The following is a 25578-nucleotide window of genomic DNA, read 5'->3' as shown; positions in this document are numbered from 1 at the left end:
GCGGAGCAACTTCTGCTGGCTATAATAGGGGTTTCATACTGCACTTGGAACCCAAGAGTGTTTCAGCTGGGACTGACACAACCTCAGCAGCAGGGGGCGTGGCCCCACCGCCACCTGAGAAATCCTGGAACTGTTCCGGCAACTTTCAACAGCGTGGAGGCCTGCGTGGAAGTTTATGGAGGGGAGGATGCTATAACACTCTGACTTCTCCTCAACCCAGTGGCTGGCCAGCCTGCAGGTAATCTCTTAAGCCAACTCCCGTGGCTGCAGGCCCTTATGAAGCTGGCCACAAGAACCTCCAGTGACTCAGAGCATCAATTCACTGCATACCCGATAGAGGCCCAGAACATGAGATGTCGTGAATCCGACTCTCGACGAACACCGCGACCGTTGCCACAGAGAACGCCAGAGGAGCGGGCCATGTTTGGATTCCTATTAAACCATTCAAAACAACAGCTATGCATCCTAGGGGATGAAGGTCAACGTCACTTGGCTAGTGAGCTAGGATTCAAGTTTAATGAGAAACAAAAAAACGAGTAGCGGCCGTCAATCATGCCGGCGGCCTTCACATACTCGACCCTGCTGACACCCAACCCTACGTTGAGCTCCTCGTTTGTAATCCTCATGACCCAAGCGACCGCCACCAAGTATCTTTTCTGCTCGACACGGGGGCCCAGGTCAACATTGTCACCAATACCACACCCCACATAAAAACTGCTAAGACCATCCAATTACAAGGACTCAACGCTATAGCTGTGACGCCCCGGATTAAGTTCCAAATCCAGGGGCACGTACTAAATGGTGTCCTAGGGGGCATCAATATTCTGGGAATTCCGGGAATCAAAGTACTTAACCTCAAAGAACAGGTGCTACAAGCACTTCCCATTGTTATCCCGGAATCGGATTGGCACCGACCGACGCTCCGCAACACCTCCACCTGGTGATACCAGCCTATCCCAACTAAGGGCCTCCTTAAAGGGTCCCTCACTGACCTCCTGTGACGACTCGAGCAACAGGGTTCCATCAAACCAGTAACTGCTAGCACCTACCTATCACCGGGGTGGGGAGTCGCAAAACCTGGAAAACCCGACTAGTTGTTGATTACAGGGAGGCCAACAAAAGGTGTCAAGTACTTCAGCAACCCAACCCTTCCACCCTACCACAATGTATGTCCGAAATGGCCCAATTCCAGCGAGACAAGTGGGTCGGAGTCACCCTAGACTTAAAGAACATGTTCTTCTCAATTCTGATTACTGACCCTGAAGGAGTGTTAAATATGTGCATCGAGGGCACTATGTACAAATGGACGGTCTGTCCGCAGGGATACTGCAACGCTCCGTCGTTGGCCACTGGTGCTATGAATAATACCTTAAAGAACTTTCATGCCTCACACACCCTTCCATCAGAAGAGGAATTAAGAATTTGGAGTTATGTTGATGACATTGCTATTATGGGCCATGATAGCTCCATCGTTACTAGCATAGTTAACCAACTAGTAGCCCACCTTCAAGGTGAGGGATGGACGATCAACGAGGAAAAGTCATGCCTGCATCCCGTAGATGACATCACGTTCCTCGGCACCCGATTCGTTGGCTCCATCCGCCATGGAATCTCGCATGATGGCCCTGACATCGACCCATTAAAGAAACCCCTGCCTGTAACTAAAAGACATTTTCAGCAGCTTTTGGGTCACTTAAATTGGTACTGGCACTATGTTCACCCCAGCCATCTAACGCTCCTCACTAAGTTACAGCGACAGGTCCGTGACAAGTCCCAAAAATCCACACCTTGGACGGAAGAGGATCAGCGGAACCTGCATCGCCTGTTAGCCGCTGTCAAGGACACACAGCTCCACGCAATCAATCTTGATGAACCATTAATTGTGACTCTTGGGTTCACCACTAACCACGTGTGGGCTGTCGCGCACAACTCTCGCAGTGACCTGGTATACACCACTCATAAAAAACTCTTCAAGCAGCACAACATCAGTATGGGGCCGTAGGAAAGATCCTTCTGGCTGGACAGCTAGTAGAGCCATTAGCAAGGGGGCATGGAACGCTCCGCACTCCTGCTGCCACCTTGTTGCCTTTGCTAGATGCAGAAAAGGTCGATCCATATTTTGAAGGAGAACCTAAGACGTGGAACACGTTGGTACTCACCCATCATTATAACTGGTGCTGCTGGAAATTTGAAGACATACCACCCGACCCCAGCCCAGGGGATGGGGAAAAACTCCCAACGCTGTACGGAACCTCCGCCCTGGCCTGGATGGCCTCAGACGGAACCTCCTGACATGGCGGAGGCTACGGGTACTATTGTAAGGCCTGTCACGATGTGGAAATACTCTGGGCCCACCCAGACGACAATTCTGCTCAAAAATGCGAACTGCTGGGATTCCTTAAGGTGCTGCAACACTGTCTAATGCACCACAATGATACACTTCCAGTTCCAATCATTGCACTCGACTTGCAGTACATCTATAAGATCCTTACCAGCACAGCCCTTCCCACCGAAAATTTAAATGACTGGAAAGACATCTCGGAAACTTTAACTAAATTTACACGGCTCCCACTGGTTAAGCACACCAAGTCACACCGCCCTGACACCGACCCAGTGCATGAGGTCATCGATAAGCTCTTGGAAGATCCACTCTGGACCGACGTAGTTCTGCCCATCACCACTACCCCCGATCCCAAGGTAAGCCCATTCCTTGCATGGCTTCATCAGAATTGGGGTCACCCGGGGCCACAGGCCAGCCATCGACACTGGCGCCAAGCCACTACAGAGCTCACCTCATATGGAGTTCGACGCGATTGGGAAAAGGTAGCACAAGCCTGTGAGATATGTGCTAAAGAGAAGTGCCATTGAACCAAACATCAAGACGGAGCTTTCAACCCCTCGCAATTCCAGGCAGGAAAAGTCTGGCAAATAGACCTGCTCGGGCCCCTCCCAGGGTCCAAACCACCAAATAAGGGATTAATCATCGTCGATTTGGGAACGCGCCAGTTACAGGTCATTCCCTTGCGGAAAAGCAACGCCACTGCCGTTGTCTCCGCCTTAACCGCTGCATTTGCCGCCTGGCAACCACCCCATGAAATTCAACCTGACGGAGGACCCCCGTTTAACTCTAATGCTTTAGACAAATTCGCTCGTCTTCACAACGTCGCATGGCATCTCCATTTGCCATACCACCAGCAATCCAACGGCGTCGTGGAGCGACACATTGGCTTATACAAAGAACAACTTCGCCTAAGAGGGGGAGGGACATACAAAAACTGGACTAAGCACAATCATGACGTCCTCATTTCGCTGAACACCGCAAAGCCCTTATGGGACAAGGCCGATCCCAAGAAACCTCTACCCTGGGAACCTAAATTCCAACCCGATGAGTTAGTGTGGGTTTTGATACCGCACCCTCGTCAATCTCATCCACAAGTCTACAAGGGAACAATTCAACAGTCGGAACAGTATCCCAACACCTATTCCGTCCTGTTGGGGAAAAGGCCCGATTGTCCCTGTATTATCGTTCACCACAACTGGTTGACTCGCCATTCCGCCGTTCACCCAGTTTCCTTGTAGTGAACCCGATTATGGTTTTCTTTTGTTTCTTTTGTTTCCTTGTAGGCCTGGCGGTGATGAAGCAGCAATCTACAGCTGCTCAATCATGAGATCCACCATAGCACATTCGGGTCGACACAGTAATGGCCGCTTACTCACATGTTGTGAACGGGATCATCATCATGCTTCTGCTGTTCCCGACGGGTTCCTCGGTGAATGGAACTGACTTCGCAACTTCTAACTCAGTCCTCTCCCTTTTATCACTCTGGGCGAACATCACGGGAGATAGTAGCGAGTCAGGACTCACCGCATGCTTACGCCTACCTATTTCTGTTAACGACCCGGTGTTAACCCCATTTGTATACCCTCTTAATGTTGATAAGTGGTTTAAAGCCCGGAACACCAATCCGAACCCCAATATTACAATAACTCAACACTCTTTTATATATTCTCAGCACCAACACACCGTCTATCACCGGTATTCATGGCCACATAACTTGACCTTAGCTAAAATGAACCGCTCTGTCTGCAGATCGGAGGCTATGTTTCCACCTGCCCCCGTTCCGCTCTTCTATGACATTGTGTGTTCAGAGATACCGTGGGGGATTAACCCAGAAGGAGTAAAGTGGTCCAGGGACGATAATTCGTTAGCCTGGAACCCCACAGCCATTACTCCAACATGGTACCTAGCCCTTCCCCCAGGCCCGAACAAAACGAGGGCACTAAATGAGTCTGGCCCGATTCCATCCGTCCTTCAGTGGCCCCGATTCTTTAGTCTCTTGGAATGGGTCGCTAGCCATCAACGTATCGGATGCCCAAGATTGGCGCTCGTATTTTTACCCCATCTTAAGGGCGGCCAGACTCAGTCAGTGGTGCCATGGCTATGACGCACCCCCCCCAACACAGTCAATCTCCCTCGCGAGGTACCTTTAGTCGCATGGACAGGTCAAAGCTGTGCATTAATTAGTACGCCGGCCCCTTTAGGGCTGCTATGGGCTTGTTTGGACGGGCTTTACACTAACCTCCCGGCCACCTTAACGGGCGTCCAATGCTTTTTGAGTACAGTAATGCTTTGCCCCCCCTTAAGTGTTGACACATCTCACCCAAGTAGTCCAGCCGTACTTTGTCGCCATAAGCGACGCGCTCCGGTGTGGAGCGAGTTAACGGACAAAGAGAAATTCAACCAAAAATTCGTGTGGGCGCTTGAAGGTTATTTTGCATGGGGAATAGGGATAGGCAAGGCGAGAGTCGCTATCGTTAAGTTAGCTGAACAAGTTGAGCTTTTAGCCAATAGTACCGAAGCATCCCTACGGTTATTAAACCGGCAATTACAGGCTACATCGCACATGACCATGCAAAACCGCTTAGCCCTCAACGCAATGCTACTACATCTGGGAGGCATATGTCAATTCCTTAACTTGTCTAGGGAACACTGTTGTATTAGCATACCTAATGTTACTATTCCTCTAGAAGATCAGCTCGACCGCATAAAACAAATTGCCGCAGACACTAACAACGTCGCTAGGATCGGAAAGGGATGGTTAGCCGACATTTTCGGCTGGATGGGATGGGACACGTCATGTTGGTTAATGCATTTACTAACTCCCCTCATTACCTTGTGTTTACCATTAATAGTAATAGCCATTGTCGTATGTATGGGTTGTTGTATTTTACAGTTTGTTAAAAAGCGATTTGTTAAGTTATCTGCTTATGTTTATACCCGTTTACCACTTGAACCTTGTAAAGATGACGAGTTTCTAGACGAAAATTACTTGTAACCTAATTCCCTTGTCTATTGTGACATGGTCAAGGGGGCATGTCATAACCAAATGAGTTGAGTGCCCCTGTTACAATAGAACTGCCCTGAATAACTGCACATTTGGTACGTTCTGCCTCATTAGCTATTCCCACCTGGCAGTCTGTTATTGGCTACTCTAAATGTATAAAAATCCGTGCAGCTTCCGCCCAAGTCGGAGAGCTCTGAGCATGTGGTAGAGTGAGAACTTTGCCACACGGTAGAGAAAAGCTGGCGGACTGGCCATTCTCCAACATTTCCCCATCACCGCCTGTTCCCGATGTATCCTTCATCCTGCATGCTTGTTACCGTCTACAAACTCGCCAGTCCGTTTGGTCGCCAGTTACCTGTAACCACGCAAGCAACTTGTTACCTGTAACTACGTAAGCAACCTTACCACCTGCATCGCGACCATCAGCAGCGTAAGTAAAGTTAAAGTAAAAGTTATTTTGCAACCAATATGCTGTGTCCCTCCTCTCCATCCACCAGCCCGCCTGACAGCTGAGTAATCAGCAATCCTCCTCAAGTCAGCTTTGGCCGTCTGAGACAGGTGGAAATGACAGTATGAAAGTGAAGAGCAGAGAGCAGATTACAGTTAGGATGTCATTCATACAGCAGAATGGATTTTCCAGACTTTCAAGCATATTTACAGACATTCATCACAATGGAGCTTCCACAAATGGGTGCAGTCACTGTTGGGAGTCATGAGGTCTTTCAATGAGATACGGTTAGTGTGGCGATTTAAAAATGAGAAGAGGAACTCAGTCATGGATTATCTGCAGCATCGACCTCACCACTATCTGCTGACTAGGGAATTGGCTCCGCGGTAGGACCCAAAGGGTGGTGGTTGACAGGAGCCAATCGTCTTGGTGCGCGGTCACCAGTGGGGTCCCTCAAGGCTCTGTCCTAGGGCCTATACTATTTAACATCTTCATTAATGATGTGGACATTGGTGTCAGAAGCAGACTGGCCAAGTTTGCCGATGACACCAAACTCTGGGGTAAAGCATCCACGCCCAAGGACAGGAGGGTGATCCAGGCAGATCTTGACAGGCTCATGAAATGGGCAGATGAGAACCTGATGGTGTTCAACACTGAAAAATGCAAGGTTCTCCACTCGGCAAGGTTCTCTGCTCAGCAGTGCTACGCTGGTTAGCACTACAGATGAAAGGGACTTGGGGGTCATGACTGACCACAAGATGAACATGAGCCTTCAATGTGATGCTGCAGCTAGTAAAGCGAGCAAAACGCTGGCTTGCATCCATAGATGCTTCTCAAGCAAATCCCAGGATGTCGTTCTCCCATTCTACTCAGCCTTGATGAGGCCGCAGCTGGAGGACTGCATCCAGTTTTGAGCTCCACAATTCAAAAAGGATGTGGAGAAGCTTGAGAGAGTGCAGAGGAGAGCCATGTGCATGATCAGAGGGCAGGATAACAGACCTTATGATGAGAGGCTGAGAGCCATGGGACTCTTCAGCCTGGAAAAGCGCAGGCTCAGGTGTGATCTGGTGGCTACCTATAAGTTTATCAGGGGTGCTCAGCAGGATCTAGGGGGAAGTCTGTTCTCCAGAACACCCCAAGGGATGACAAGATCAAATGGTCACAAACTCCGCCACGACCGATTCAGGCTGGACATAAGAAAGAACTTCTTTACTGTCCGAGCCCCCAAGGTTTGGAATAGACTGCTGTCAGAGGTGGTTCAAGCACCTACTTTGAACACCTTCAAGACACATTTGGATGCTCATCTTGCTGGGATCCTATGATCCCTGCTGACTTCCTGCCCCTGGGGCAGGGGGCTGGACTCGATGATCCTCCGGGGTCCCTTCCAGCCCTAATGTCTATGAAATCTATGAACTCTACTCTGTGGTGGAGGGAATAGCTTTCAATAAGACAATGCTGCTGGATCCATTTGGAATATTGGAAATAAATTGCCATTGGTTAATAAAGGTCCCATTTCCCATTACACTCATTACATAGGTATAATTTTAGCATTTAGCACTCGCCTTGTTGTCCTGATAATTGGTTTCTGAGAGGAAGAGTGATGCCTATTTTGCAGGTAGAAACCAGACCTTTTACCCATCAAGGCATCATTGTTATGATATAGACATCACTGGAACAATAAGAACAAGGACAAAGGAACAGGATATCACAGCCCTGAACTCAGAGAATAGGAAACACAATTCAAAATTAACAGATACTGTCCTGTTGATTTTCTTTTAGATGTGGATAGCTGGCTACCAATAACATGTCTGCTAGCTAATGGCTGGTTTTAAAGTATTATCCCAAAGGACTTCAGCACTGCCAAGCGTTTGACGTTGTTGGTCAGGGCTCTAACTTGGACCTTTTGTACCAACCACGTTTGATAGGTACCAGGGAAAGACAGAGAAAAGAAAAGAAAGCGTATGTGGTTCTGATTACCTGCCTTCAAAACCAGGCTAATAAACCAAGACTTGGGAAGTAATTAGTAAGGAAGAAGAGCAAGAAGCAACAGAGGGAGGAACAAGGAGTCACCTGGCAGTCTCAAGGCAGTCTTTCAAGGATCAGCACTTGAATAAAAGCCAACATATCAGCTCTAATCTTTGGCTTTTTGTTGGACTTAACAAGGACTTTAAAATGAATCCAGTTGCAACTGACAGGCCCCATATGGATCCTGGCTTGAAACCTCCTCCTCAGCTCAGAATCAAATAGTCTGGGACTATAATGAACCCATGAGGGGACTTTAGAAGGGTAAAACAAAAAGCAGGCACACGCAGAGACACACGTGCACACACAGAGACACACATGTGCACACACATATGCACACGCACAATGGAAGAAAACATTAGACTCAATATCAGCGCTCAGCTACTGTAGGACAAGTGGCTTTGCGACTGCACAGGCAGCTGCCTATGCCTACTTGCCGTTTCCTTGATACTCACTACTCAACAGAGCCAGATACTAGGCTCTCCTCCAACCAGTTCAATCACAGCCATCTATAAGTTTCTTTCATTTAATGCCTTTTATTTCAAACTTTGATGGAAAAGTAAGGATATTTTCTGTCAAACATAAAAAATATCCCCCTCATCCTGCTCGTAAGATGGCACATCTCTAATCTCCCTAAGCTGCATCACAATGTAGGAACAAAGGCATCTGACCTGTATCCATGGCAACCCTTAAATTCTACACCTTTACCTTTTGCATAAAGTACCCCCTCCCCACCCCTATATATAAATATATATCAAAAAAAACCCAGGTAACCAGTGTAACACATTCTTTCAAGAGCTTCTGCATTCACATCACATGCTAAAAACTCATGTTTATTCCATGACAGGTTTTCTGTTATCATTTTTAGCATGGTAGCAAAGTTAACTTAAAATCTTACCAGAGCCCATTTCTGAGACCCTAAAGGATATGCCTTGCTTCAGGAAAACATAGAGGGTCTTGAAATCAGAGTTGATTGGGTATAAAATAATAGATCATCCGGTAATACTTTGTACCAACATTTGAATTTTCATTCCCTGCATCTTTGTGATTACTGTTAGTGATTTAAAGGGGCACTGACAGATTTTTAAAAAATTAAAGGTTAAATGCATCATCTACACAGGAGATAATTAACAAAAATACCCTGTAATTATTATATGTCAAAAAATGTAACAGAGCTATCAAGAGGTGTATGTGCCAAAACTGAGTAACCACATGGTCATAGTCTTGTCATGTTTGCCACCATCTGTTACCATAATTGACTGCATCACATCTAAAATTAGATCCCTGTCCTGCATCTGACTGTCCACACAGAGCCTATTGACATGGATAGGCTCAGCACAGGCATAGGAAGATGCCCATGCTCATTCAACTGTAGGACTTTGGCTATAGATTGTGAACTTTTGGGGACAGAGACTTTATCTTCTCTCCTTATTTGCCTTGCAAAGCTTAGCATTCTAGAACATGATGATAAAAAGGCATAGTCATCATTATCACTGATGTAACTCTGCTGCAGGCAATTAGGTTATTCCAGGAGTGAATCTTTCCCAATATATGCAAAAAAGCAAGGATAGCTAAATAAATTCAGGCCCCTCTCTGTGTTATTAATAAGACCTTCAATAATTCAAGCTAAGACAGTTGCAATGTTTTAACTTTTGTTTCAGCATACATGCTGCCATCACTGACACTCAGGAATGGAGAAGGGAGCTGAAGATCCGTGTTTAATGTAAAGCTCTGTAAAAGCTTGTGTACCAAAACTCATTCAGCCGTGTCCTGTCTGACACAAATGGGTGTCACGCAATGACTGAGATGCTATGGGGTAAGGAACCTTGTTACTGTGCAGTGAAGGCATGATCTTTCCTTTCTTCTCTTTTCCTTCTTAACACAGTTGCTTACCCAACACTTCAAAAGCAACAGCAACTGACTTGTGGGTATAGACAGCATATGATGCAAAAGTGTTCAATGGAGTACCTTATGTTGACATAGAAAAATCTTCCCTCTGCTTAATTCCTCTTCAGCAGGAGGGCTGTATGCATGGGATCTCATCCAACCCCACTGACGTCAATGGAAAGACTCCTGTTGAATTCAGCAGGATTGCAGCAGGTACCTAGTAAGAAGCAGTTTATAGAGAGATCAAGGGATGCATCTAATTTGGATGATGCGTCCAATTTGGATAGAATAGAAAAGACTGCGGCCATGTTCATACTCCGGAGCGGTGCGTGGCTTGTGGAGACTTTGTACCCTAGCCTGTAGTGTGCCACTTGATCTAATCAGGAAAATAAATAGAAGTGCCCAAATCCACTCCCAAGAAAGATTAGGGATGTTACTCTTAGGTCGAATTGGAAACAAAGTGTGAGAAAATAGACACACACACATTCTCTGTTTGCAAGAGATTACCCACCCATTTTTGCAGACCCAAGATAATCACGGGAACAGGAAAACTGGCACGTGAAAATGTCACCTGATGGCTAGAAAAGAGAAAGAAGAGCCAGGGATCCTGACATCTATATGTGGCTCTACTGTTAACTCCATGTGCCATCCTGGGCAATTCTTGGCACCTTCTGCGCCTCAGTTTCCCCATCTGTAAAACAGGTATAACAACTCTACCTGAGTTCAGAGTATGTTGTGAAACTTAATTAATTAATACTTTTAAAGTTCTCTGGAGTCCTACTATGAAAGTGTCCATAGTTGTTACTATTTTTTTTTTTTTTTAGATATTCAGTCAACTCCACTGCCCACACTTTCAGAGGTTCGGCAATGCAGGCTGCATGTTAGCATGAAATGCTAACAAGAACAGAATGGATCCTCCCACTATCTATGCCACCCCCACACTGCCATTTTCTGACTCATTGACCTGTAGGACACATCCACACATGCAGGCACGTGTGCTTGCAGCAACTCAAATAGCAGCAGCACAAATTTGTGCCAGAGATTTGTGCCTCTGCCCATGTGCCTGACCATGCACTTTGGTGCGTGGCACATTGTGCCACTTGGAGCAAACTGACCCTGCTCAGCTCCTCCCAGATCTTCAGCCAGGGGGAGCTAGAGGCTGGGGCTAGCGTGCTGGAGCAGCAGAGGAAGGGGGGAGGCATAGAAACACTCTGGCCGGGTGCCAGAGCATCTCTCTGGAGGACCTAGCCTCCGGTTGCTTCAGGGCATGCTCCAGGAGTGTGCCGTGTGCCACTTTTTCCTAGCATTTTTTTTTTTTTTATTATACCGAAATTTCCTGGTTTCAAAATTAGAGCTACTCTGCAAGTATGCAGCGCAGGGAACATTTTTTCATTCCCAGCATGCCTCTTGTGACATCTCAAACTGCTTTGAGATGCTGCAACAGGCACGTGCTTGCTCATCTGTACACGGCCGTAAAGTGAAGTGGGATGTCCTGAATCTGAGAGACCGCATATGCCATGCACTGATATTCTGATCCCTGTTGTGTCATCTTTCACCTGGCTGCTGCCCCTAGGCCAGCCAGTAAGCTTGGCTCCAAGGTTCTGTGCACCAAAGATCTCTGATTGCTTGATGTGGCAGCTGTGCCTGTGGTCCAAAGTTCTTGGCCACCCAAAATTAAGTCTACAAGTTGAAAACTGCATTTACACACAGAGACAAAAGGGCAAGCAGAGATGAAAATGCTAAATAAATGACACAGCGTGGATTAGTTCCTTCCCTCCAGCTGGGAAGATGCTTCAATTTGGACTTCAGGGCAGGAAAGAGAGGCTGTCTCTATTTTCACCCTTTGCCCTTTCTCCTGTACTCTCCCCCCACCACCTTCTCATGGAAAGCCTGGAGTCAGCACAATTCCAACACCCTGCTGATGCCATGTTTATACAGCACGTCCTCCACGCCTAATTGCTCGACAACAGTTTTCTAACAGACAAAAAAGAAAATAGAGCAAAAGAGAGAAGAAGCGAACAGTGTGGCTTTTTGGCCACAACACATTTTTATTTGTCATGTTAGCAAAAGGAAACAGCCATTTAAAGGTCATCCACTCCCAACTTTTAGGCTCTGAAGGTGTGCTCTTGAAAAGTGGTTGATAAATGGGACCATTGCCTTGTTCCCTTCTCTGAAATTATAGTTGCTAATGGCTAAAGAGGTTGGTAGTAATAGGCCTTGGTCCATAGTTTCTCTTTTGGGAAAGGGAAAGAGGAGAGTCTTTATGTTTCATTTTTCAGGTTCAAAGCCAAGGACTATACTATAGAGACAAATCACTTATGGACTTTGCGATTCCGACACAGAAGAGCAGATGTATTGGGGTCTCATTTTTTTTTATTTTGAATATAAGTGTTTACATCTTGTAAAGATGATAGCAAGGACTTCCCCCTTAGACACCACAACAGACTAAAGCAACACAGTGCTTGCTCCAGCACCTTTTATCCTAAAGCCATGGAGTGCTGCCCAGGCAAAAGTCAGACGCCATTCTGAATCCGGCAGGTTTTCACACATGGTCTTGGGCCGTGGTCCCCTTTAGATCCATCAGCTTCAAGTGGCTGGGACCGGACATTTTATTCACTTCATTAGGCTGGACCTTGATTTATGAAAGGGATTTTATTATGTGGTTGCCTGTGATACCAGAGGCAGGACTTGATAGCCCCTCAAAAGTATATTGCAAGCCTTATGTTTATATAGACTGTAGTAACCAAGATTTTTTTTAAAGCACCACAGGTCCTCTCTGGTCTAGAAATTGCACAAGAACTGGCCCCTCTCATGAGATGTCTACTTCCTCCTTTTTGTGGACTTCTTGAAGATAGCCTAAGGGAGGATTTTCTCTTGATACTTCAGAAATTGCCCTGTTATACCATTCCAGGACTCAAAGCTATGCAAACTAAACCAAAGAAAACATATACATATGCTGGAGTAACCATTTCTAGAACCTCAGATGTGCCCTTTATTGACCAGAGGTCCTGGACAGGTCTTTGTACCGGGAATGTCTACAGAGCCATGAGAATTAGACTCTGATTAGTGATAGGGGAGTGAACAATGACCTCTTATGCCAGCTGTTCCTGAACAAAAGGACAGCCCTCACCTTTTGAGCAAAGCTATACTGTCCCTTCAAAAACTCCCCATATTTCCCTAGAGCTGAATTGTTCTTTCCTGTTTTTCTCACCCAGAAGTCTTTATTTTATAGTTCCAAATTAAGGAAGGCAATGGACACAAAGTAGACACCTGGTATGGTGTCCTGTATTTTCATCTCTGGAGTTAGGTAACACATTCTCCAGGGAACACAACCATGTTTTAATGTGAAAACAAAATAAAAACAACATGAGTCTAGGTAAATGGGAGCTTGCTGCTGCAGTACTTGACTGTTTTCAGAGAGGACATCAGCTGTCATAACCCACTGACCCAGCTTGCGGGTGGTATGAGGCACAGTATCAGAGAGACTGCTTTCTGCTCCATAAACCAGCAGTCTGATCCATGTGTCTGCTTCTCCCATGGCCTTCCCATGCAATGGACCATGAAAAGGGGGCCTAATCTAGCCTGAGATTTTCTGTTTACTGCTGTATTTATTTCTTGGTCTTCAGTCATGCATGAAAAGGGTTAATTAACTACATACTGTGAAAGGGCCTGAAATCAGGGACACACCTTGTTTCAATTACCCTACTGGAGGTATTGAAACACCTCATGGATAAGAGCTGTACTGGAAATATACATCAGGACTGCACTTTTCTTTTTACATAGTTGGGCAGGAGTCTGAGTGCCGAGGTGAGTTATGTTGTGAATCAAAGGGCTGATACCATCAGACAGAGACTGTGCTAGTATGGGAGGGCATTGTGCAAGTTTCCTCCATTTGGTTCTACAAATGCATCTCACTCCCAAACATACCATGCCCCTTTTCCTTCCAGCCCTGGACACCTTGGAAGCTTTAAGAGAAGAATAGTTCAAAAGAATCTCTCTCTTGGCCTGAAATACCCCTTGATTTTCCAGTCCTGTGCACCCAATCAGTTCTGCCAACTCCTGTAAAACCTGGCCAACATTGCCCCTTGCTATTCTTCAGCCAGTCACCCTCCACCACTTTGCCAGTGTGTTTTTGCACAGTGGAAATAAGTTGAATTGCAAGTAGTCATTTTGTGCTCATTTCTGGGCTTACTGAAGTTCAGAAGCAGCAGAGTATTCCTAGCAATCTTTTTTCCACCTTCACAAATATTTCCACCATTTTTCCTGCTCCTTGTATGGCAAAGCATTATTTATTTTGTTATGAATTTTCTGTCCCTGAGTTAGGACCTAGGGTTTCAGTCGCATGACATTGGCTGCTGTTCTACTATTAGCTGTAGGGTCTGTAAGATCAGCAGGAGTCATTTTGACTGCAGAAAGCTGCCCTCTGTAACCCATACATCTGTTCAATTTTACTAGATTTATACAAAGAAAGCATCTTGAGAGCGGATTATGAGTGTTATTAATTGTCAGTGTCCCACCCTTTATATTAGGTCATTGCTTTATGCTGTATGACAGCTTAATTTGGCCAGTGGCCTCCCAGTTTCTGTTCTGATGTGGTTATGCCATTAGCATGGGCAAACATCCTTGTTACTTGATTGAAGCTTGACTGACCACTGCCTTTCTTAATCCCCTTTGATCTGAGGGAACAGACTGACTGAACTTTTATTGCCACAGTTTAATCCCCCAAGATTTTCAGGGAGGGAACTGCTTGCAGCTTCTCCTTTTTACTTTGCCAGTATTTGAGATTGTAAATAAGCCTCACATTTATTATTAGTGCAATATATCGTTTTATAAGGGGAATGCAGCTGGTTGAGAAAGATCAGAGTTCTCCCCTGCAGCGTTCTAGCTTCAGAGGCATTCCTCTCCTCAGACCACAAAGAGGGTCAGGAGCTGTAACAGCAGCAGTAGCAGAAGTGGTTCCTCATCTACAAAGGCACAAGAAAGGTACCATTATCACAGCAGACATACTAGTAGCCAGAGCCAAGAGCTGTAGCATAACTTCCTCAGCAACAGCCATCTTCCCAATCAGGCAGTTCTGTCAACAGACCTTGGAGAGCTGCTACCCACAAGTGTCAGGCCCTACTACTCCAGTCCTGGGCCTCTTCAGATTAAAAAGCAGCTATGCAAAGGACTAGGCTGCAGATCAAACAAATTCCAATTTCTCTGCTGATCTAACTCACTGACTTGGACTTGTGACCTTGACTGAGCTCGAACACACTTCCCTCGACAAGGAAGAATGGGTCAGTGCAAAGTATGGAGGGTCATGAACAGCTGGCCCCGACAATGGGATTTTGCTATTTGGTATGGTGTTTTGTTTGCTAGAGAGAATGCCTCGGTTCTCCCTCCCTGCACAAGAGTCTCAGGAAGAGCAAGAGAGTCAGTAAAATCAGACGAGGGAAAACTGTTAACGATGAGATTTGCCAAATAAGTGAGTGCATTCAGTGGCCTGGAAAATGAGCCGGCAAGTGATATAAGAGCTCTTTCTGAATCCTGCGCTCTCAAGGAAACATTTAATACATCCTGAAGCAAAAATATGCCTTGGCTCTTGCTGCTGGCGTAAATATTTGTGTTCGCAAGTGTTGGCAAATATTTGAGACATCTATGTTGTTTAACCAAGAGCTTTGTCTCTCAAACTCCATCTCCCTGTTTGGTCTCCTTTGTAATCACATTAGCCTGGAGAAATTCTCTTGGTATTCATGGGGAGGATGGAATCAGAATAATTTGTATTTGCACCCTAAAAAGCAGATGGGTTTTCAGACCAAGACCAAAAGGCATTGGCAAGTCTAACCAAGATCATGGCCACCTCAGGTAAATATCTGATCCAGTTTTGGTTGCAGGAAGGCTAGAATAATGTGCATTTACAGGCACACGCACAGTCATGCAGAATTTCATCCTGAGCTAGCTCTGACTGACTACTGATATCGCTCAAAAGAGACTAAGGACAGAAGCACAAGAATCCTTAGCTCACTTTCTGTTTTATATGTAACAGCCATTCAAAACAGGTGCACTAAGATATATAACATCACTGTTACCAGCTGTAGGACAAACGTCCAGTACCTCCGGTTCGAATCGGTCTGCTGAGGAAAGAGAAGCTTATTCCTGGAAGTGGAGGGGTTGGAGCGATACCGGATTCAGACTGAAACAAATGCTCATGTCCTGCAGAGCAGGACCCTCTAAGCCCACTCTTTTGTACTTGGCAATATGCTGTGTTATCTCAGCTAATCTTATTCTTTTTCATTTAGCCTCCAAACCTGACAGGGATGACTTCTGCTCCTGTTAAGCAGCATATGAACCACAATTCAAAAAGAAAAAAGTTCCCTGCATACACACTATCCAGCTCTTAATAAATCTCCAGCTCCTCAGCACCTGAAGACTTTCCTCCCATTCAGTGATGTCACAGGTACCAGGAAAAACAAACCCTCCCCCCACCAAAAAAACCCCAGAAAACCCCCACAAAAATAAAACAAAACACCAAGACACTGGGCACGTCTACAAGTTCATTAATGTGCAGTAGTTACTGCACATTTAGTTTAGTGCTTGCTTAATGAAGTACTAACTAAATGCACAGTAACTATAGTTACTGTGCAATTGAGCCAATGAATTTTTTTTTGTGATACTAAGCAATAGCCTAATACTACTGCGCAGTAGTGTATTAGCATGGTTTTTGCCTGGCACACTGCTGTGCCGTGTCATTAGGCTGCTGCACATGAAGAGTCTCATGTAGACGTTCTGACTGAGAAGGAAATTCCTCAATCTTTCCAGGGAAAGATTAGCAACCCTATTTTCTGAACAAGGTGGGTGGGGAGGAAGAGGGAGAAGGAAGTGAGGTTTGAATGGGTACTAGATGACTTTGGAGTTTTGGTAACAGGACACTCAGGGACTTCAACTATAAATCACTACTTTATCCAGACAAATTACTAAAGAAATTCCCATCTGCAGGTTGTCTGGTGATCAAAGTGAAGTGAATTGGAGCACAGTATCAATTCAGTGTCTATCAGACATGGGTTAACAAAACAGGAATCACCATTAAACTTACTGACAACCACAGTACAAAGGTGAGCAACTGAATAAGCATTAAAGAGGTACGTAAACTAATATGAGTAACATAAGACCCACCCCCCAAACATTCATCCATCCTTCTGAGGGAAGACTAAAGAAATAGTTGGCACAGCTTTTTTAAATAGTGAGAAGCGTGTCTGCCCTATGGAGTTCTGTTACAAAGCAGATACATCAAGATGCCACAAGAAACTTCTATGGGACTTCCTGACCTGTTTATTCACATGGAAGATCTTTGATTAAGTTTAGATAAGCCACTAAACTTTTGGGTGCTTATATGAACTCCAACCAAGTTTTGTAAGGTCAACCAACATAGATGGAGACAGAAATATCTTTTTGCTGCTAGAGGTGGGTACCTTACAACTGATACATTAACTTCTGAATAAACAACCCTGTAATAACAGCCATTTAGTAAATCACTGAAATATAAACACAGACTGCATTCTTCTGATTATGAAACCACAAATGCAGGACACACTCCTGGGAATAGGCTCAATATGTTTTCTCTTTGATTCCTACCTCTTGGGAAGATTAAATAGTGTCATTGTCAGGTTAATGCATAATGACCCCGGTGTCCCCAGACATTACTGCAGTGCAAATAAGACTGACATTTACGTATTTCTCAATTGCCCAAGGGTACAGAAGAAATGTGAGGCGTATGCAAAGGGAGTGTGCTGGGAGGCTGCAGCACAGTATATGGCAAGCAAAGATCTAGACACAATGTTAACAGATGAGAGAAAGAGGGTGACTCGCTAATGAGCCAACCTGAGCCCTGTGGTCACAATGGCAAACAGCTGTCAGTCAGCAATTATACTCTAACACTAGACAAGTCCTCCAGAGAGAAGAGGGGTTCTACCCATGTCGAGGCAGACCCACACTCCAAGGAATAGTGGAACCGCTTCAGTTTGCTTCTGCTTTGTCACCCACAATGGAGCAGCAAGAAACAAACAGACTTTCAGAGCTCCATGCTGGATGCTAGGTTTAAAATGAACCTCTTTTCCTTTTTTGCTGACCTCTTCCATAGCCATAGGCTTTGGTGGCAGAAGAAACGATCCTTATGTCCATGTGGTTTGTAAATCCTGTCTTCTTTCCCGTCAGAGAGTACTGGCAGAAATGCCTTCCTGTTATCAATGAACTCTGGAGCTTATTGCTCTAGAGTTTTTTGCTCTCAGGTGCACCATTTAAACATGCACCTGGGAGCAAATAACTCCAGTGCAATATACTCTGGAGTTTTCTCATGCGTAGCACATGGAGCCCTGTTAGAGCAGTCCCAGCTGGCAGCTGCCCAGGGCTGCTATGACCAGGCTCAGTGAGCATTTATACATATGCTCTGGGAGTGGGGGAGAAGAGACTTTAATTAGAGCTGCTCTGAGAACCACTCTAATTAAAGCACCCAGAGCATCTCATGTATCAGCATCCCTGCATTTCAAAATGGTGGTGGGGGCACTTTAACTAAAGCTCATTGAACGAGCTTTAGTTGAGGCGCCCGGTCACCATTTTGAAGTGTGGGGCCACTTGTACACAAAACACTGGAGGCTGCTGGAGTGCAGTAATTACCACACTCTAGCAGACTTGATTAATCAAGTCTGCTCTAACACACTGTAATTACAGCACATTGGAGCAGCCTCACTGCTCATGTATAGGTGCTGAATGTGCTGCAGAGGCATGAGAGTGCTCCAGTGCAGGACTAGCTGTTAGGCAGGCCCAGCACTGGAGCACCCTCATGCCCCAGACAACAAGGCAGCATCTACACTTGTGCTGCTATGCATGAAAAAACTGTGGAGCAGGCTAGTACTTGTATTTAAAAGTAAATTGACAAACTGTATTTACTAGTACTAGCCAGCTCTAGAGTTTATTAGTTCCGTGCGCCCTAATAGGGGCGCACGTGCAGACGCAGAGATGTTCATTGCAGAGCTAAATAGGCAGCTCCACAGTAACCAGCTCTTGTAGACATGCCCCTGACTCCTGTAGCATACTGCGTTCACAGTTGTGCCAGCTTCTGCCAGTCTGAGGAATAAGGGACCCAGGTTGACACCTGAACTCCAGTCCATTACACTCCCAGATCAGCCCATATATCTTCCAAATCTTAAACTACCTGACTAGAGATTTGACCTTTTATTAGTTAGGGCCATTCATAATTATCTGGTGAAGCCTATAGATTATGCTACAGGCAGTTTAATACCACTGACTTAGCATGATATATGGCAAAGGCATGGAATCTCCCTGCAGGGTAAAGGCACGCTTTGGATTGACGTGTTTACCAAGTGTTCTGGCAATCTCAGCGGGCCCATCAGCCAGCCGGGACTGAGGAGAGTGCTGCGGGGGCCACATACTTCATCCCTGCAGGAAAGAGTGCTGCGTTTTGGCATCATGGTAGCCTTTACAGCTTTATGCTCATCCTGACTTTGACAAACTTCAGTCATTTTGGTAAATTTAACTGGCATGAAAGAAACACAAGTGTTGCCAAAAATGGTATAATCCTCAAGCATCTTTTCATGATTGTTGTCTCTGCCCTGGGGGTTCTGCACCTGGTGTTGAGTGGAAGCTATTGTTCAGTCCTACTTCAGCGGCATATTGCTCCTAGGTCAATCATTTCTTCTGAGTCGCCTAAAGCAGTGGTTCTCCACCTTTTTTCCTACCAGGACCCATTTGCAAAGATCCATGGCCTGTCTCAACTCACACACCCCTGCCGGTGCCTGACCCCCAGTCCCCTACCCCAACGGGCCACACTAGTGTCCCTCACTTCTGCCCTGCAGACCTCTGTCCCCCCCACCCTCCCAAGATGCCCCTGCCCCACTCAGGCTGGAGTGCGGTGGCTGTGGCAGCTCCGGCTTGTGCAAGTGGCAGCAGAGCAAGTCCAATCCTGGCACAAGCTGGAGGGAAGAGAAGGAAAGGCTTGTGGCACCCCCTGGGCTGGGCTTACACGCCATGCCAGGCAGCCTGGTTGTGACCCCTCCCACCCCCTGGGCAGCATTTCCAGGCTACCCCAGCACTGCCAGCCTGGCCACACAGCTCTTCCCCTGCCTCTGCTGGAAGGGGCAGGTGCCTTCCCACCACCCCTCTGCCCTGCCACAGCTTGTGAGAGCCCTTGAAATATTCTTGCAAGCCACTTTTGGATTGAGACCCATGGGTTTAAACATACTGTCCTGAAGCATGCTCTTGTCCTCTCCCTCACTTTGCTATGGCAGCACCTATGTGTAAAATCCACAAAGTCACTATATAAGTCTCATTCAAGACCCTGTCAAAACACAAATATCCTGTAATCTCCACTAAACAGTAGCTAGGCAGATAAAGATGGCTGCTTACTACACTAATCATATTCATTTAACCGCTTGCTTGCAATTTTCTCCTCAAAAAAAAAAAAAAAAAAAAAAAAAAAAAAAAAAAAAAAGTGCCTGCATGTTTTCTGTTACTTAGATTGTGAACTCCTTGGAGCAGTGGCTGGGGAGGCATCCACAACACCTACCACAATCGAACCCAGTTCCAGTCCCCCTAGCTGCTCTCATATTACATAAATTAAGTCATAACCATGATGATGTCCTATATAGGATGAAAACCCTGAAAATTCAGACTCCCAGATTCCTTGCTATCCTTCTAGTATAGGAAAAACAAATAAGAATGTGTAGTCAGGCCCTTCTTTTTTCCCCAGGACTGCACACTTGCATTAAATTACTATGTATGAATCTGTTGACAGAAAATTAAATTCAAGCTCTCCATCCAAGCAATAAATCCTGCACTGGTCTAAGTTTTCTAGGAAGGCTGCCTCAGGGAAGGCCTGTGTGGCCAAGAAAAAAGAAAGAATTAAATGCTCTAAAATCCCTTAATACTGCTTATCAGCTCCCTTTCCCAACACTACCCCTCTTCCCAAGAGAGTGAAAGCTACAGTGACTTCCTTCCCTCTTCCTCCTGATTATATGAGTTCTGCTCATCCAATCAAGTAACAGAAGCAGTATCATGTGACTTGCTAGCTATTTGATTAGATGCAAGTTAAACAGTTTGAATTTTGAATATCAAGCCCTGGCTCCCCTCTGCAAATTATTTGCATAGAAAAATGTCACCCAAAAGTTCATCGCATAAACTCAAGTGACAGGAAAATTTGTGTCTTCTCACAGACATCCTGCAGGCAGATTAAAGTTTCTAGATTTGCCAGATAAATGGTTTGCTGTGAACTATTCACTCAATTTACTTTCTCAGTGGGTCTTGTATCACCTGATAACAATTTCCTAATTTGTGGTCATGGGTTCTGCATTTAGGGTCTTATCCAAAGACTGCTGAACTCAACAGAAGGAATCAGATTCATTTAAATGGACTTTGAATCAGGCTGTCAGTGAGGATTTGGCAGTATTTTTCTACATGACATTTCCAGAGTGGAAAGATTGTCAGCTAATGCCTGTGCATGGATCTGTAGTGATCTAACTTCTGATTGCTTCCAGCCTGGTTTTACCCAAAGCACTGGATGCCAGTTCTGTGGGGTGAATTTAGAGTTTTGCGCATTATTCATTTCTTGGTGAGCCTGTTTTTATCATAGCTGTGTAGGCCTGGCACTGAGGCTGCAGGGGAACAGAGCATGTTTTTATCAAGTGTCTGGTTTTGATCTTCATGTGGTTTGGGATGGAGGGAGTGCTTGTTACTTCAACTGATTTGGTCCCAGAATAGTGCAGGATCTTTTTGCTTAGGGAATAGCTGAGTGAACCGTCCTAGTTTTGAAACTATTCAGGTGCAAAAATATGGACCTGGTTCATGGCTCAGGAGGTCTGGAAGTGGCTATCAAGCTAAGTCTGCCTTGGCCAAAAGCAGTCATTTCAGCAAAGTTGGGAGCAAAGAGAAAGAGTAACTATCTTGAGATTCCTTCCCTCACCAAACAAAATTATAGTTCAGGACAACAACTTAAAACAGAGGGTAGTTGTGGCCTTTCCATTTATGAAGAGGCACTGGAATCAGCAAGCCCCCTCCCCTGTGAGATAATGGAGGCCTGGCCACCCACAAACAACTCCTCGATGGGAACCCAAGCCTCCATCTGTAAAAAACTGGTGCCAGAATTGTAATTCCCATCCTCGGCATCCCCCTTCCCTCCAAGCTTCTACTCCTTTCTCCCTCTAAGCATAACCAGCAGACTTTTTTCACAACTGGGAAATAATCAGACAATCTTTTCAGCTGCTTCTTCCTTTCTAAAGGACTCTCAACATTTGCTCCCACGATTTGATCTGTGCTGTTAAAAACAATGATTTCCACCTCCTCCTGGGGTGAATGGCCTCTAATGGCAACTTTCTTCATTTTGTTAAGTAAGCAGTCACATAAAACAGCAGCATCAAAAGGAAAAACAAAACAAGCCCAGGATCCTCCATAACCCCCACAAACCCAACGCCTTGCAGCCCCCACACTAGGCCTGAAGGAGCAGGTGATTGGGTGATGCTATGGGATATGCAAGCTCATGCTGATGTTGCTGGTAAAGATGATCCACATGCTGGGATGAGAATGAAACGAGAGAGACAGGTTCATTTTGCATCTATTCAATGGGCAGGTTAGGAGTGGTGCCAGTGCTTTGACCAAAGGCAATGCCAGAAGAACGTCATATTCCCTATTTGGAAAGGATATTCAGAATAAGAATGGCAGGGAAGTATAAACTATCACACATTGCCTTATTTAGCATCAGAGCAGTCCAGAGGGGGAGGGACCACGGCTATTCCAATTTGGCAGAGGCAAAGAGAGGATGAGGGTGATGAACATATGGAGTAGAGAGCTCTTTGGAACATCTGCTCGTACAAATCATAATGGGAGTTTCTGTGTCCTGAACTCTTCTGAAACATCTGGCTCCGGCTGTGGGTGCTGAGTCCCTAAAAAGTCAGCTGAGAGATCTGATGAATCCCTGTCCCTTCCCAAGGCAATGGAGGGAGACAGTGGCAGAGCTGGGCACAGATTCCAAGTGTCCTGGCTTGTGTCCTGCCTTCTGTAACCACTAGATAACATAGCCTTTATCTTCTTTTGAGAAAAATCTCTATTGCTTACCTGCTTATAAGACTTCATGCACTTGGCACCCAGGCTTGTAACCCTAGTGAGGGAAGACAGGAAGGGAAAAGATGAGAGGAAAGTTCAGCCAAGAGTGAAGAACTCTGTAGGTGTTGCAGCTGGAGGTCTGACCACATCAGACTCACCCTGCTCCATCCAAGCCCAAAGGTACATCAAACTAATAACTTGCCCTGTGCGCAACAGCAGTTTGAGGGCTAGGATCCCCTTGTCCACCTGTCCCCATCCCCAGTTTCTTGGGACAGCCCTGGCTGCCACAATGGAGGAGGCCCCAGGAAAGCAAGGCCAGCTGGGCCCCGACAGCACGCTGCTAAGCCTAAGATTCTGAGCAGGGAGGTTGAGCCAGGGCTGAGAGTTGCCTGGATTCATTTCTCAGTCATTTATTCATGTATAATTGCCTGTCTGCCTGTCTTAAAGCTAATGACTGGATGTGAAGATTTCCAGTTCAGGTTTGTGAGGAGGCAATTACATTGCAATCTCACTGTACGACTATTCTCAAACGCAGATAAACTTGTTTGAGTAGGCTTGCACGTCGCAGGAATCAGTAGTATTACAGAGCCAAGGCATGGCGGAGGAGATAAGGAAATGTTTTCACTGCTGCTTTTTATCTGATGACCTGTTAAAAGCTTTTCCCAAAGGGGTGACTAGGGGTTAATGCCCCAGCCTCTCCACACTGAAAAAATCAGGGTAGGTCTGCCATGGCCACCAAGGCAGAGTGTGGTGGATCCCCTCAGTTGCAACTCCAGTGGATGTTCACATTCAAATGCCACAGCAGGTTCCCATCTGCATCTATATGAACAGCAGCCTCTTTGTGTTCAAGGAGAGCTCATACCTTGATACTGAGTTTGCTGCAGGTTGAGGCTGAAGTGCATTGGCAGAGCTGTATGGAGGGCATAACACTGGAATAGCAGCCTAGAAGTGGCGGGCTCCTGTACAAGATACACTGGCAGAGCTGTGTACAGAAAGCTCTGGACTGGAATAGCAGAGAGCAGCTGCAGAACACAAATAAGAGATGTTGGCACTAACGTGTGGAAGTACCCAGAGGAGGTACCGCAGGTCGGAATCTAGATATGGTGGCAGAGCAAGAGGTTAGGCAAGTCATGCCACTTCCACATAGTCTACACTTGGCTTGCGCTAGCACTAACAGGCCCTCAGATGTACTGAAACTCACTCGAATATTAAAAAGCGGGACTCCCAGCCATGGCAGCTTACTGCTAGCATGCTAGTGCACAGGGAGCCAGGATCGCAGTCCCCTGCACCAGCAAAAAAGGCATGATAGGATCTGATGCTGGATCCCACAATCACGGCTCCTGCCACTTTCATCCCAGGGGCAGCTGTATCAGTAATACTCAGAATATCAGATCTAGCACAGATTGGGCATAGGCCCATATCAGACATGCCCACTAATGCTGTGTAAACTCCTAGTATATGTGAGGCCTGCTTCTCCCAAGATACACCTGGGCCCTTTGGAGTACCATGGTGGACAGGAAGGGACACTTATTTTGCTTTCCTGTACTGTTGCTTTAAAGTTCTCGCCCTCCTCTGAGGCGCAAGCCAATGCACTGAGATCATCCTTTGGTCCGATCTAGCTGTTAAACCCTCTCAAATCTTTCTTGCTCAGCAGCACTTCATATAAATCCAGTAATGTGCATATCACTCCGGCTGCCAACTGCTTTTTTGTCAGGAGGGAGGGGCTGCTTGGTGGTTATTATTATAGTCACTGCTCCATTTCCCTGGGGGATCCCAGCAACCGCCAAGCTGCCAGAAAGCGTCTCAAGGATGGAGGCATGTTTCAGGCCCCTGGGAGTTCAGCTGGCCAATTCGACGCACTGGGTAAGGATTAACAACCCATTAGGATAGCAGTTGAGGGCTGAATTAACCGACTCCTTTCCTTCAGTCTTTGCAAGCACTAGCAATCGTGCAGCAGAGCAAATGCAGAGGCAAGATAAATTCAGTGCATGCATGGTACTGAAGGTAGAAGAAGAAAGACTTACAATCATTAAATATCAATAAGGGCTTAAGGGCATCTTGTAGGACTTCCCTGAAGGAGACAAATTATTCCTTGGGATGAACCCAACTGGCCCATTCTGCGTTGTGTTTGCTTGATGTAGACGGAGCCAGCTGAGTACTTACTTGGCATGAATAAAACATGCTTCTTGAGTAGCAGCAATAACTAGTTTGTCAGTGAGAGACTTTCAGTATGGCAAGGGCTATTAATCTGGACCTCAGCCTCAAAGGATTACGAGGTCCATTGCTGTAATGCACCTATATGGCAACACCTGAAAACACTGTGTGAACTCTCCCTGAGCAGATAAAGAAAGACTTCTGTGGGTTAATTTTGTTTCCCCTAGGCAAGCATCAGACATTGTCAGTATTCTCAAGTGTGAGCGGATGGAGAAAGCTGTGCTGTTGGTCTATGAGAGGAAGCCTTATCTAGTGAATGAATGAATAGGCAGAGGCACAGACAGGAATGGAGCACATGCCTTCTGGGCTCTACTTCCAAGCCCACCACTGTTTGATTGTGTAAACCTGGGCAAGTTACTTGATTACTCAGTGCCTCAGTTTGGAGATAATTATACTGCCCCATTTTATTGCATTATTAATTCAGTAGTAATGGCTGTCAAAACCTTTGAGATTTTCAGATGGAAGGCACTGGAAAGGGGGAATAATCCATCTCTATCAGTCATTTCAAGGCAGCAAGTCAGACTTCTGCTTGCTCAGAAATATGGTGACCAGCACACAATTCTGAGCTGACTA

The sequence above is a fragment of the Alligator mississippiensis genome, chromosome 8, assembly GCF_030867095.1.
Source record: "Alligator mississippiensis isolate rAllMis1 chromosome 8, rAllMis1, whole genome shotgun sequence".
NCBI lineage: Eukaryota > Metazoa > Chordata > Crocodylia > Alligatoridae > Alligator > Alligator mississippiensis.
This window is presented reverse-complemented; position numbering follows the sequence as displayed.